At 38.7% G+C, this 13,858-nt stretch overlaps 1 protein-coding gene across 3 annotated transcripts in view; it reads right to left on the reverse strand.

Moving 5' to 3' along the window:
* LOC124153933 (ankyrin repeat domain-containing protein 50) overlaps nucleotides 1-13,858 on the reverse strand; it is an 817,119-nt gene that overhangs the window by 297,430 nt on the left and 505,831 nt on the right. For all 3 annotated transcript variants that reach the window (XM_046527346.1, XM_046527345.1, XM_046527343.1), the window contains exon 2: nucleotides 8,735-8,845. The gene's annotated coding sequence lies outside the window, so the exon portion shown is untranslated. The remainder of the gene's footprint in view (nucleotides 1-8,734; nucleotides 8,846-13,858) is intronic.

Below are 13,858 nucleotides of genomic sequence, written 5' to 3' on the forward strand. Positions count from 1 at the left end.
AAGGTGCCAAGAGAGCCACGTTTTATTTACCTTTCTGGGAAGACGCACTAAACCGGCCCACAACGCAGTCGGATTCCCAAGAAAATGCCCGCCACCATGAGGATTCGAGCTCAGGCCCTTGAGAAGCGAGCATTCCATCCACAACAACTGCGGTTTTTTTTACAGATATAAAAGGGGAAAGAGGAAGCATAGAGAAAATATTGTATTTCGCAATCCCAATACAGAATTTTTTGAAAAAATTGAAATGACATTCGGGGGCTATTCAGCTTCGTATAAGCATTCCATAAATTTATAAGAGAATAATCGTCCGTATTAAGCAAATATTCCAGCATTTTGCGGACAATTTTATTAAGTAATACAAAGAAAACAAAAAAGGATAAAGTAATACAGGCAACTCGACAAGAAAATTTATATCTGATACAGAAATAAAAGTTTAGTACAAATATGCCATTTGAAAATTGCAATGCTTAAAATTTATTTCATGTAAATGCATAAACTAATACAGAGAAAAAGTTTTATGCGAATATACAAATTGAAAATTGCAATTTAATTACATTCATTATAGCAAGGACAGATCAGAGCGTGAACTTAGTTTGAACTAAAAACAGGTTGTTAAAGAATCTTTGCCTAAATATTCGCTTAAGAGGGTAAAGCGCTTGGCCACTGAGCTAAGGGTCCCGAGTTCATATCCCGGATGAAGCCTTCTGGCACCCCAAAGCAAAATTCTTCAAAGTGCAAGGTGGCCCGAGGAAAGGAACTAGCCCCCTATCCTAAGGTTTATTCCTGTGTCAGCTCCACCCTTGCCAATCCAAACCAACCTTCGTGTTGAATCACTCGGCTAGTGACTGGTGCATTTTTTGTTGGCTACAACTCAAAAGACTAGTAAATTAATTATGACAGATCCCTAGAATAAAAATAACACAGTTAAAAGACAAATTTGGTTGCCGAAACATAATTTAATTTACTTGGCTTCAATACCTCTATATTATGCTGGTTTTATTGCAACACTAATATTATCCATAATAACCACACAACATTCACCGCTAATGATTCAGCACGGAATGCGCTTTATTCGGGAAATAAATCCTGAGCTGATTTTTGACTTTGAATACGGAAAGCGCGGTCTTTAATCATTAGCTTAGTCGTAGCCTGGAATCCTTGGAGACCGCAGAAGTCCACCTCCTAATAGTAGGAGATACCAACCCCAACGAGTGGGATGCTTGCCCCATGATTAAAAAAATAACGTCTATAAGGAAGCTATAACGATGCCCTATGTTTGTACACAAGCCAATGTGGCCAATAAGCATTAATATTTTTTGTATTACTTCAGTAACTAGGAGTTTAGGTGTTGAAAAATTGAAATTCAATTTTTTCCGACTTTTTTATTTTTTAAACCTTCATCGGGACTTGAAATGAAACAGGTGCATAATTTTTATATATATACACGAAATAAAGGGTATTAACAATGACTTTTAAAATAATTTATAGTATAATGAAGAAACAAATTCATCTGTAAATTAATAAAAAAGACAAAACTAGAATTTTGACAAAACCAAACAAAAGACATACACTCCAAGATACTGATTCAATATTAAACACAGAGGTCAAGAAAAAAACTCATTTCATCATTATTATCATAATTATTATTATTACTAACTAATTATCACGTTTCAGGAAATATAAGAAAATCAGAGAAAGAAAAAAATTCCTGCACTGTTACGTTTAGCAGAAAAAGGCCCATGAGTGGAACAAATAAAAGAGATTTTAGATAAGGTTATCACGTAAACACTACTGCCGGGAAACAAGCCTGGAATTCCGGAATAGAAAGCCAAGAACAATCTACCACAGTAGCCAATACAAACGTGATTACATGGGGAAGGAAGAGAAAAGCAAAAAAAAGAGAGAAAACTACTTCGAGACAAGATAACGGTAAGAAAGGGGAAAACTTTCCCCAGACATAAAATAAGGGCACTAAGGAAGAGATGGCTGTCTCCTAAGCCGGATTCCCGGTGAAATGAGGATGATTACCCTCGAGTGGAGAAGGAGTTAGGGGAACTAAAGAAAGGGTGAGGTAAGGGAAACGAATAGAAGGTGAAAGAGCAAACATTCGAGGATAACCGAATAGAGAAAAGAATGGAAGAGCTTAATAACAGCGATGAAGAGATTTGAGGCAAAATTGATCCAAGAGAGACAAACATATGCATACTACAAAAACAGAGCAGATAATATCCTAGCTGTGTATGTTTCCCAACCCAGTTATGCATGCAAAAAACAATAGTACGCAGAGGAAATGTAATTAACGTAAACGTCCGATACTAAACACAAATCGAATAGAAACGGTATTCATTTTCAAATTCAAATCACCGTAATCATTAATATAACAAGCTGTCTAGAAATAATGCTTTAGTTAATTTCAGGGAAATAAATATACGTCACGGGAGGGAGGGAATGAAATGGAAGCTAAGCGGCGTGCATTCGAGAATTGCACGCGCCGGTCGTGGTAGAATGGTTTGTTGCGGGTGGAAATAGAACCTGGGGAATCTTTATGACGCGATCACGGCCCACAATCTCGATGCCACTGGGAAATGGCGCTGCGGATGAGTAAGGGAGTAAAGCAGGAGAAAGGGAAAGCAATCCCGGATGGGGAAAGGAGACGTCCTGGGATGGAATGAAGGGATAGGTGAGAAGATAACGGAAAACAGGAGGCCATTAAAAGGGAAGCGGGAGGCAGCGGAGGAAGCTCTAATTTAAGAGCACGGGAGATAAGCCGTGCCCCATCCGCGATTGCAGCACACATCAGGCAACGCACGTCCCATCACGTAAAATTGCTTTCTTAAAACTCGGACTCAGATACAAGTCATTGAACATAAAATAATTTTCCAATCATATGAAAACCAGATTTTTCGCCGAAATAGAATAATGAACTTCCCACATTCGGGTCAGTTAGGAAACTGCAAGGAAATACATCTAGCTTATTTACAGCTACAGGCAGAAACTTTCTGTGGTTTCCTCCCATAAGTTCACATATAATGCAAAAATTCGCTAGATTTAAAACATGATTCAATTCTCTCTATATAACAGATACATGAACAATATTCGTTAATGCCAAGTTACACAAATGCATAAATTCTTAAGAATATTTATAGACCATGAAGATCAAGCAGCGACGAGATCTCCTTCTTTAATTTATAATTCAACGTTTACGATTGATACTATCTCACTACGATACACAAACGTATTTTAAAATGCATATACTCCTAGTACGCATTTAATAAGGATAACTTCCAAAAAGAATCTAATGTGATGGACATTCATCAGGCCTCAAATTAAACGGTACCTCGCTATTTGATTTGTAGACCAAAAGATACGGTTTTACTTTCATTAAATAATTTCAGAGATTATGACCTATTATATCGAGAACTTAGTACTTCATCCAACCATTTACACCACAGAGAGAACCTACCTAGGCATACAGCTGAAGAACACTTAAGTAATAAGCATTTTTTAACATTTATAGTCTACAATTAAAAAAAAAATGACAGCAGCTTAATAACAAGAAAGAGGTCGTACAGATGATCGAGATCAATTTTCTCATGAATTCGTCGAGGAAAATATGAAATATACGCGAATCGCTTAAGCTTTTAGTTCACACCGCAATGAAAAAATAATACCTAAGTCAAAACGAGAGGGGCGGGGGTTGCTCGCTTATTAGGCAGGAATAAGTAAGAGCTAACTGGAATTTGAAATTCGATGCAAGACGAGGCACTAAGGTATAGCGAACAAAGAGCAAGGTTTGGGACCATGGAGTAAACAGAGTAAGCACTTCCCGTTTCCCGTCTAGAATGAACAGACGTGACTTTTATAGCGGCACTCGGCAGGAAGAGGAAGGCGATAGCAACAGAGATTGACATGGGTGGTGGGTGGTCACTAAGGAGGGTGAGGTCTTAACAAGGGCCCAGGAGGAGGTATACAGGCCCCTGATAGAGACAAGGAGAAAGCAAAGGAGTTTAGACCCTTAAAACAGCTCACAACCCTTCCTCCGAAAAATCCCCTTTCTCTCTCACACTGGATATCCCCCAGCACCAAAACCCTCAGGAATCGCCTATCCCTTTCGTTCCTTATTAGGATATTCCCGGATGATAAGTCCCATTTCACCCCGGAGTCGAGGGAAAGGGTAATGTTTAGGGAGGTAGGAGAACCTTTTTACTGCGATTGGAAGTGGACGGGCAAAGGGGAGCTGAAAGGGTTTTGAGGGAGTGACGAGAGATAAAAGAGGTTTTCGATAAGATGGGCACTTGTGTTTCGGCTCAACTTTCACGAGGAGGGAAGGGTGTAATAGAATTGGAAAGAGGGCGGAATGAATATAGAGTGAAGGGATTGTCGAGATGTCAGCAGGTATGGTCGAAAGCAAGGAAAACCGTAAAAACAGAGTAACGTGGTGGGTTCCGACTTTTTCGCCGGTATTGAGGAAACTTTGCACGTACCGTTGGACCTAAAAGGTGTTACAATTCAATCCATCACTAGGAATTTGGCGCAGCTAGGCTTCCTGGTTGTCCTTTGCGTCGGTCCTTTTTCATGACGACAGTTTCGCCGGTGTTGCAGCAAGCGTCTTCAAGTCGGAAGTGCCGGATGCAAATTTTTTCCCGTATTACATGTGACGTGGTTTTGGCCAGGTGCGTCCCGATTTATAGGTCTATGGAAATCGACGCAGAGGATAACCCAGAATCCTAGCTACGCCTACTGCACAACTCTGCGGAAGCCTCCATCAACACTCTGGGTTGGGGTTCACAAGAGAAATACACACGACTTTCAGGACAGAACATAAAATCTGATCCCAGCAGCATAATTATTCCTGAATCCGCTAATATTCATAATGTATACATTTATAGCCGGAGATGTGTCTTAGTATCGTCTAGTACTGCGATTTAGTTAGCATTCTATGCATTGGAGGAAGGAAGGTGGTCCTCTCGATTTGAAAAAATAAAAACGGGTGGAAGTTGAACAAATAAAGACGTGCCGGGATTATCCACTAGTAAGTTTACGTAAGCTTAAGAAAATTAGAATGCACGAGGGCTTGGAGGGAACTCTCGTCACCCATATGAATGCTAACGTATTAATTTTGATATCTTTGGAGCTTTTCATTACTGTGTGATGAGCATGATGGGATTTTGTTGAATGTTGGTGATTGGTCACCCCTCTGGCAAACAGATGGCTCACAACAATGTAGATGCTGATGTAGGAGATTCAAAGAGGAAACCGTGGTGGCCCTGTGGGTAGAGCGTTGAGATACTAATGGAAGGGTCCTCGGAAAAATCCCGGGTGAAGCCTTCGAAGGCAACAAAACATTTAGAAGTGAGAGGTGGCCACGGAAAGGAACATGATTCCTATCCTGATTGTGTGTAATTCACACGCCTGTAGGGTGAGCTCTTCACCTATCCAAACTAACCTTCAGGTTGTGCTCTCATGAAGCAGCCCTGATGATGACATGCAGTATTGTCACGTGATTACACAATACTGCGATAAAAAAAATATATAGCAAAATTGCTACTTTTGTCGTTAGAGAAAAATATTTCAAATTTTTCCAGGTATTTAATTGAATTTTGTTTTTGTTCAAAGATTCCATTTCCAGACGCGTGATCTCACTAGTGCCACCTTTAAAAGTCTACGCACACTCAAGCTGAGCACGGTTATAATACAATGGCGAGAAAGGGAAAGAAAAATCCGGAAAAGCGAGCGAATTTAGAGATCGAGAAAAGCCTCCTAAAAATCCCCCTTTTTTCCCACACAAAAACACGGAAAGCGGATGAGAACGACGACGGCGAGAAGCTGTTAAAAAGAATGTTTGCACGCGATCCACCCCGTCTCAGCCACGCGTAATTTCACGGTATAATTGAGAGCGGTGGTGGAGGGGGTAGGGACGCGGTGGGGGTGAGTTGATAGTGGGCGTAAATTATGCGGAACCCATAGCGGACGACTGAGGTGGGAGAGGATGAGAAGACGCGAAGAAGCTTTTGCAGACACATTTCTCTTAGACTCGGAAAAAGTAAATAACCGAATTAAAAGTCTATCAATCTTGGCTCATCCAAGAATTATAAACATGAATTTCCATCTTCATTATCTAAATGGAATTTTTTTCAAAAAGTAATACCTGTTACGTAAGAAAATCACAGAGGAATCCAATATTTAACTTGAAAATTCTAAAGTTTGAATAGTTTCTCTCTAAAAGTTTACATATTTGGTGTATCTCGACTAAATATTCTTCACTCCTAATTTTAGAAGTTTCGTTCCCCAAACTTTTTCCTCTAAATATTGAATACTTTGTCCGTAATTTCCCTGCACATACCAAAACGTTACCTTAGGGAAATACTTTCCCATCATCTGAATAAAATATTATAAGATTAAAATCTCTTGTGTATTAAGAATGCTGCCTTCCAATATTTTAAATTCCAGGAGTTAAAAAATGAAACCAAGGAAAATTTACACCAGTTACCACATATATTACATCTAGGGTCTTCATTACATATCCATAGAACACAAGCATATTCACTTAGAAAGAAATTTCTAGAGAGTTTACGCACGGGAGGCATTATATAAAGGGGAAATGGAGTTTCAATTTCCGTGGAAATGAGTTCCTTAAGCAATTTCTAGGGATAAGTTGAAACATGAACATTTGCTGAACTTTCCATTAGGATATGCATATTATAAGTATTTTTCTTTTATGCATAATAATTTTACCCACAAAAATCAGCTGGGACGAACTCCAGACACTTCTTCCCGATAATAAGTTTAACGATATCGCCGTAGGGATTTCCCGAAAGGCGGCGAAAAGCATGGTCTAACCGAATTATGAATTCACTCGTGGAAGTTGGTGGAAGAAGAACCCTTTGAGGATTACCGAGAAAGCACCAAGTGAAGAAATGGGAATACATAACACATATATCACGAAATCTCAGAGAGGAGCAATCGAGATTATCAAAGATCTCCTCAACCTCACGGGAAAATTGAGCCCTGAAGTCGACATCGAGGCGAATGAAAGAACGACGACTCAAGGACCCAAAGTGAGTTAAAAGAGAAGGGCGACAGAGGAAAGGGATAAAACCTAAGGGTATTAACGCACGTTTACGCTCTCCGTCATCACCTAGGAAAGGTAACCCGTGGTTGGGTATTCCCTTATGTGCTCGTGAACCAAGACGGATGTGTGATAAGGAATGCATTGTTACCGAGCGTTTTTAACGAATGTACGTAATCAGCATCTAAAGAAATTAAACCACATAAATACAGTCTTCCAGACTTAATTAATGACCACCATGACCCGTTGTCGACTATCCTCATATATTTAGCGGCGTGAGGTCAGGCGATAAGGGTTGCACGCGCGGGGATTTTAGAAAGAGAAGACCGTCATTATTGATTTATAATTTTTCATTCCAAAAGCGACGGAAAAACGACAATTCTCAATATTTACCATCCTCGTTATGACACTATGTGGTTCGTTGAAATTTTTTTTATGGTCTAAGGATCATCTAACCCTTGAAAAAGTACTGCTGACTGATACTCGAACAATCGTTAATAGACAAATTTCGTTCCTTTAACCAGGGTGTGGATAAAAAACATGGGTAAATATAATTTATTAACAGTAACTCTAAGGTCGTTTTTATCTGATCAAACATTTTCTACGACACGATTCATAAAAATTTTCATGAAAACGGGGCCATTAAAACGACTGAAAGAATGCGGCAAGAAGGACTCCAATTATTTCTAAACCCTCCCCAGGATCTTCCGACGAATTTAAGGATAAATTAAGAAAGGTATAGACGGATAAAGAAATGAGAGGAGTTGAAAGGATGGATGAGCAAGGAAAGAGACAATTAAGGTAATGAGCAATCATGAAAAGCGCAAGAAGAGCGACGGGTGACGTTTGGGATGCGGGCCTTGAGTCCTTGAAGGACAAGGACCGCTGACATCAGCCTCTTGCTCCCAATCTATGACAAAAATGGGACGGCTAAATGAGGGCATGGTGGATAACGATCGTTCTCCCGATAATAAAGTAATGCCGCGCTGAGATACGCAAGATGGTTTGAACTTTATCTGGGATTCCAATAAAAGTAATGTTTAATTAAACTTCCCTCATTAATGGGCATATTGGTCGTGCGAAAATTCCTTACAAGGTGATTTAAAGGTAAAAGTTAGGCAGCTCGTAAAAACCAAAGCCAAGAAAAGCTGATTAATAGTTTCAACTACGTTAAGACTTGAAATGATCAATGAGATTTCGATGGAAAAAAATTGATAAGGTGACGAAAGGTTATTTGATATTTTCAAATTTCCATTCAATTAATAGGATAAAAAAAGGGTATATTACCACTGTGTCATTCCTTCTCCTCTTTTGAGAAGACCTGGGCTATCATGCAATAATCACATCCTGATACCATACGCAGGGCATTAGTAATTTCAATGCTATGGATTGAAACAAATATACAGGTGTTTTAGATCTTATGCACCGTATAATCCTAATGAACACTGTAAGCCTTACAATAGTGCCATCTTTTTTCCTGCAATCTACCATTAATTCTATACTTATGACCACTATTCTTATCACAATAGTGTCCACTCAGTTTGTTTGATGAATGCCAAAACCGATTATGACAAAAATAAATTCTGTGAATAACGTAGATAAATGGTCGTATTAAAATAATTTGTATTACGTAAAAGAGAAATATAACACAGCACGTGCTCTTACCTTGAGAGCTAATATGGTGAAAAAGTACATTCCACCTCGGTCAGAGAGCCTTTGGTGATTCCGTTCGGTCACTTTTAAAAGTTTCACTCATTCATGCGAAAGATTTCCAGCCTGGGAAAGAGACAAAATAGATTCATTACAGATCAGGAAAAGATATGAAGTCAGATAATTTACACAAGTTGACATCTACTATTTCAGACATTGAATGCACTCACTATCGCAACTAGCTTGCCTGGGCAGAGCAAAAGAAAACATTAAACACAGTCATTAAGTACTTTTATGAGCAGATTTAATACGAGAAACTGAGAAATATGAGAGCCATATTGCTTCTCAATTGATGAGAATTTTTAAAAGGCTGCACGAAGACTTACAGGTAATACCAAATTTCCAGTTCGATGACAAAGCACAAAAATTTAAAATTCTCCTCCAATGTCACAAAGTGAGAGCATACCCAATACAATAAATTTATAGAGAATATTATTCGCAGAATAGTGAAAGAAATATTTCCTCAAAGATTGCAAAAAATTACCATTTTTATGGCATACAAATAATTTCATTGCCAACCTACAATAAAACATTGCATTAACGCTTAGAACCCGAGATGACTATCATTTAACAAGATCAAGAAAAATACTTTTTGTTGAGGAACTGAGGTGACATAAAAATACATAAAATGTTAGCCACTTCTTGTACGGGAAATTAGAAACGTTTAGAGAAATAAATTGGCGAAGGAACCTCTATCCCCAAAAGAGCACGTAGCGGTAATTCTACATCTTAAGCGCCTTATCTGTGATTCTTCCAAACGAGAAAACGAGATGATGAACAAAAGGAAAATGGTCCTCCCATCGCTGCTCAACTACCGGGAGTATCATCACTTTCCCCGAAAATTTTTTTCCTTTCGCTAAAGGCTAAGGACCAACGGTACCAGAAAGGTAGCAGCACTCAAAATAGAGATAATGAGTGAAAAGGATGGAGAGAATGTGCAAAGAAAATTTAACGAAGCGGATGATCTGCAAGAAGGACAAAGAGAGATTAGGATGGGCAGAAACCGGATGAGGGGGGTAAGCGGCCATAAAGACTTAGAACGATCGATATCTTCCCAAAAAGATGAGCGCAGACAAAGAATGAAGGGGTAAAGAAGGGACCAAGAAGAGGGATTTAATTTTTCTTCAACTAAGGGATTATTAAGGAGGGAGCGACTGAATCTAAGGTTTAACTTATAACTCAAAATGTTCGTAGGCAATCGAAAACCAATCCTCTTACATGACGTGGAGGCATCAACTACGAACTTAAATAATATAAGGTCACGAATAAAAGATAGAACTTAAAAAAATAGCAGGTAATACTTTATTAAGTAGATTTTGCCCATTTGAATCATCAATCAAGGTAAAGAATATAAAGTATTTGTCATGACAGCTTTACACTCATTCACGCCAGAGGCCATCGACTTCATTTACACTGAAGATATTTCCCACATTTGTTCGTAATTTTTTATCCGGTTCATCTCACATGATATATGAATAAGAATTCCTGATATTCCGAAGATAGTTCGAGAAATCAAATTAGAAATAAATAAAAAATGATCAAAACTACCTGATGTTCCAACATTTCTTCTTTCAGATAGCAATAAAATTCATCGACAGAGGAGGTTTTCTATTTACGAAAGGTTTCTCAAAAGAGCGATCCCTTCCACCGTTTGATGGCTGAAACCCAATAATCCAATAAGAATATTATATTTCATATAGGTATATATCCTAAATCATCCATCAATATCCTTATTTTCCCCGCTTACCCAAAATACTGCATCTATTACTGCGGTAAGAATCGCCTAACTCACCAATACTTCCATTAGCCAGTATCTCGGCTGGACGTTTTGAAAAACAAAACGATCATAATAATTTAACATTCACCCCTATTTCGATATCTATGATATCTTTAGTGATGGCTGCTAAGTGAAATCTGATTTGAGTACTAAAATGTCCATAATTATTCCGCATTAACATCAAAATATTGTTATTGATACGAATAAATTCATTGGTCAGCACCATTCTTTACATGAAAAATAAGAAAAACTAATAAAATTGTGACGCATTGGACTGTTATAAACCGAAATAGGCAACAGGATCCATAAAACACAGTTATTGAGATCATTGAAAACTTTTATAACTCCTTCGACATAAAAGTCTCCATCATTCGTCTGGAGCACAAATACCTTAAACACAGCTAGTGCAATAGGGAACATTTTTACGGCAGGGATATCCCAACAATACTGATGAGCTGGACTCGACACCCATTTAGGGGCACTAAAGCAAGGAGCCTACACTACTGAGCCCTAGAAATAAATGCAATGCTTAAGGTCGTCATACGATATCGTTCTTCTCAGAATTACAACTACTCGACGACCACTTGACACACAGAAAGTAAGGGCAAGGAAGAGTGTTTTGATATTCCAAGTAAATTTTATTATAAATACGAAATAAAAGTTTTTGCCTCCCTTACAACATTCAATGATTTATTCCCAATGCTTATGAACAGTGCAAAGATTTAAATAATATAATAACCAATAAGATTCATGAATAACTGGTTTGTGTAATTAAAATAATTAAAAGGCTAACTATTACAAATAAATGAAGATTGCTTGATAATTCTTGAGACTGCTTGATAATACTTCCCATGATGGACAAAATGGTGGTTGACATTCTAGATTCATCAACTTCGTCATTCTAAAGGTAAAAATCAAATTACCATGAATTAAAAAAAAATTATCAAAACTAGACACATTTTCACACGATAAGACTTCCTTCAGACGCTAGATGATAAACTTATTACGAGTAGAACAAACTTTCAAGCAATACTACCTACTTCACTAAAAATATTACATTGCTAAATACAGAGAATACGCTGTATTTCGACACATAAGCAAGTAACTGAAGGAGCTTTGATCATGAAAAAATTACATGAACTGATTTGGGAAAATACTTCATCATAAACACAGTATCACAACTGTTTCATAAGGAGAACTCAGGAGCTTGCCTCGGGCCACTAGCGTCATGCGCCTAATCATTCATGCTCTGCACTCGCAACGCGATACAGATACCTACAAATCATATCACGAATTAGCCCATTAGGTGAAAATATAAACAGTCACGTCAATAGTCCAGGTTGATTATGATACCCCTGATCTCGAAGGTGAAGTGTATAAAAGGTGTATGTATACAAAAATCATAAAAGTGAAAGGCCGAAAAATAAAATAAATACTAAATCACAACAATTGCAGATCAGGCGTAGATTAGGGGCGGAAATATAGGACATGGAAAACATGGAGACCTCTCAGATCGTACTTGTCCTAAAAGGACTTTAAAATTCACCTGCTAAGTCCGCGATCCCTTGCACGAAAAAGGAGCAATTAAAATTGAGTGGGCGGGGGAGGAATTGCCCCTGTCGAAATGTAGTCGGGAGAAAATTACATGGAATTGAGATGGAGGGTGAGAGTTCTTCAGTGCGAGGGGGAAGAAGGGATATAGGCTGTGGTTGGATACGATATTGCTGAGAGGCGAGCCAACAAAGGTCGCCCCTCAGGTATGAAAAAGTAGGTATGAAAAAATGATAAAATACTATTAGATGTAGGCAAGCCTTATAGTGTCATAAATTAACAGTTTAAGAGATTAAATTATGAGGGGACAAATTTATTTCATTTAAATAATAACCATAAAAAAATTATGTTTCCATGTGTAATTGTATATTTATATGCTTAGTTGAATTTGTGCTGCATCGAGCGATGGCGTGTGTACATATTATTTTAATTACTACATTTTTTATCTCCATGACTTGCATATTGCGAGCATATTTGGGAGGAGGTAATTAATCACCCCCTCCCAAAAATGCTAGAGGTGGCTTGAAGGGGGTTATGTAGAATTAGACATAAGATGCAGGTGCCTCGTGTTTAGAATGGCGAAGAATTATCTTGGGAGTAATGACGGAAGAATATTTTAAGGATTCATGGATGGGATGAAAATATGTAACCTGCACTCCGATAGATGAAGGAAAACATCAAAATAAATTTACATAAAAACTTCAAAATTAAAATATATGTATCTATTATAGCAACTTTAAGATATATTTATCGCACCGACCATTTTTTCGGATTACTAATGATGCCTACAATTTTGGAGGTGGTTGCGTGGCGAAAAATCACGGGTCGCATCGAATAAAGCTGTTTGAAACCTCTATATTGATACTAATAGTACTAAAACCACGGAAACGGTGGTGTTCCTTCAAGGAGAATCGAGCAAAGCCAACGAAAATGGAACGAGTTTTTTTTTATTTAGTAGCTTCTAATCGCCGCGACAGCTGGAGAATTCTGACCATTCTAAATAGGACTTACCTGAAGTTTGAAACAACGACCAACTAAAATGTTCTCGAGAACAATAATAACAATCCAAATAAATGAACTACTCTGAATTCAATGAATAATTCAAAAACTACCATAACCAAATGTAAATTCAGCTTTCACCCTATCTCCATACACCCATATGTGCCAGAACATCATTACTTAAAGCACAATGCAGAATTAAACAGACTGTTTAATTCTGCACTGTTTCCATCATAAAAAAATTTTTAACGCGGATACTGTCGTTCGGAATATCGTATGAAAACACAGAATACCTCGTTATTTCGCTCTAATCTTAACATCCACGCATCCTCTTCTCCTAATAGTCATTTGAAAACCCTCCTTAACTCCTCGCCTCCCTTCTCCAAGGTAGATTGTGGGAAATGGGGAGAAGGTAAACCCCATCCATCACGGAGTACTCGACGCTACCCTCTTCCCCACTGGGCTGGCCTGGGGGGGACCCGCCCACTCTAGCACACCCTCGCGAGAGCTTTATTGCCGTCATAATTTCGAGTTTCCTCGCCACCCACGCCACCCCGGCAACCGAGCCAGCAATCCATACCCCCTCCCCGTACACACATCGGAGCCTTCCCTCGCCCGACAACCCCTAGACGATCCCCTACCACCACAGACACAACACTCAACCTCCATTACACTGATGGTTCCCTTCCCACGGAACGGAAACCGGGGCGCCGAATAGTCCACCGCTGAGGAGTCGCCACCCCCACCACGAG

This window comes from Ischnura elegans, chromosome 2, assembly GCF_921293095.1.
Source record: "Ischnura elegans chromosome 2, ioIscEleg1.1, whole genome shotgun sequence".
Taxonomy (NCBI): Eukaryota; Metazoa; Arthropoda; class Insecta; order Odonata; family Coenagrionidae; genus Ischnura; species Ischnura elegans.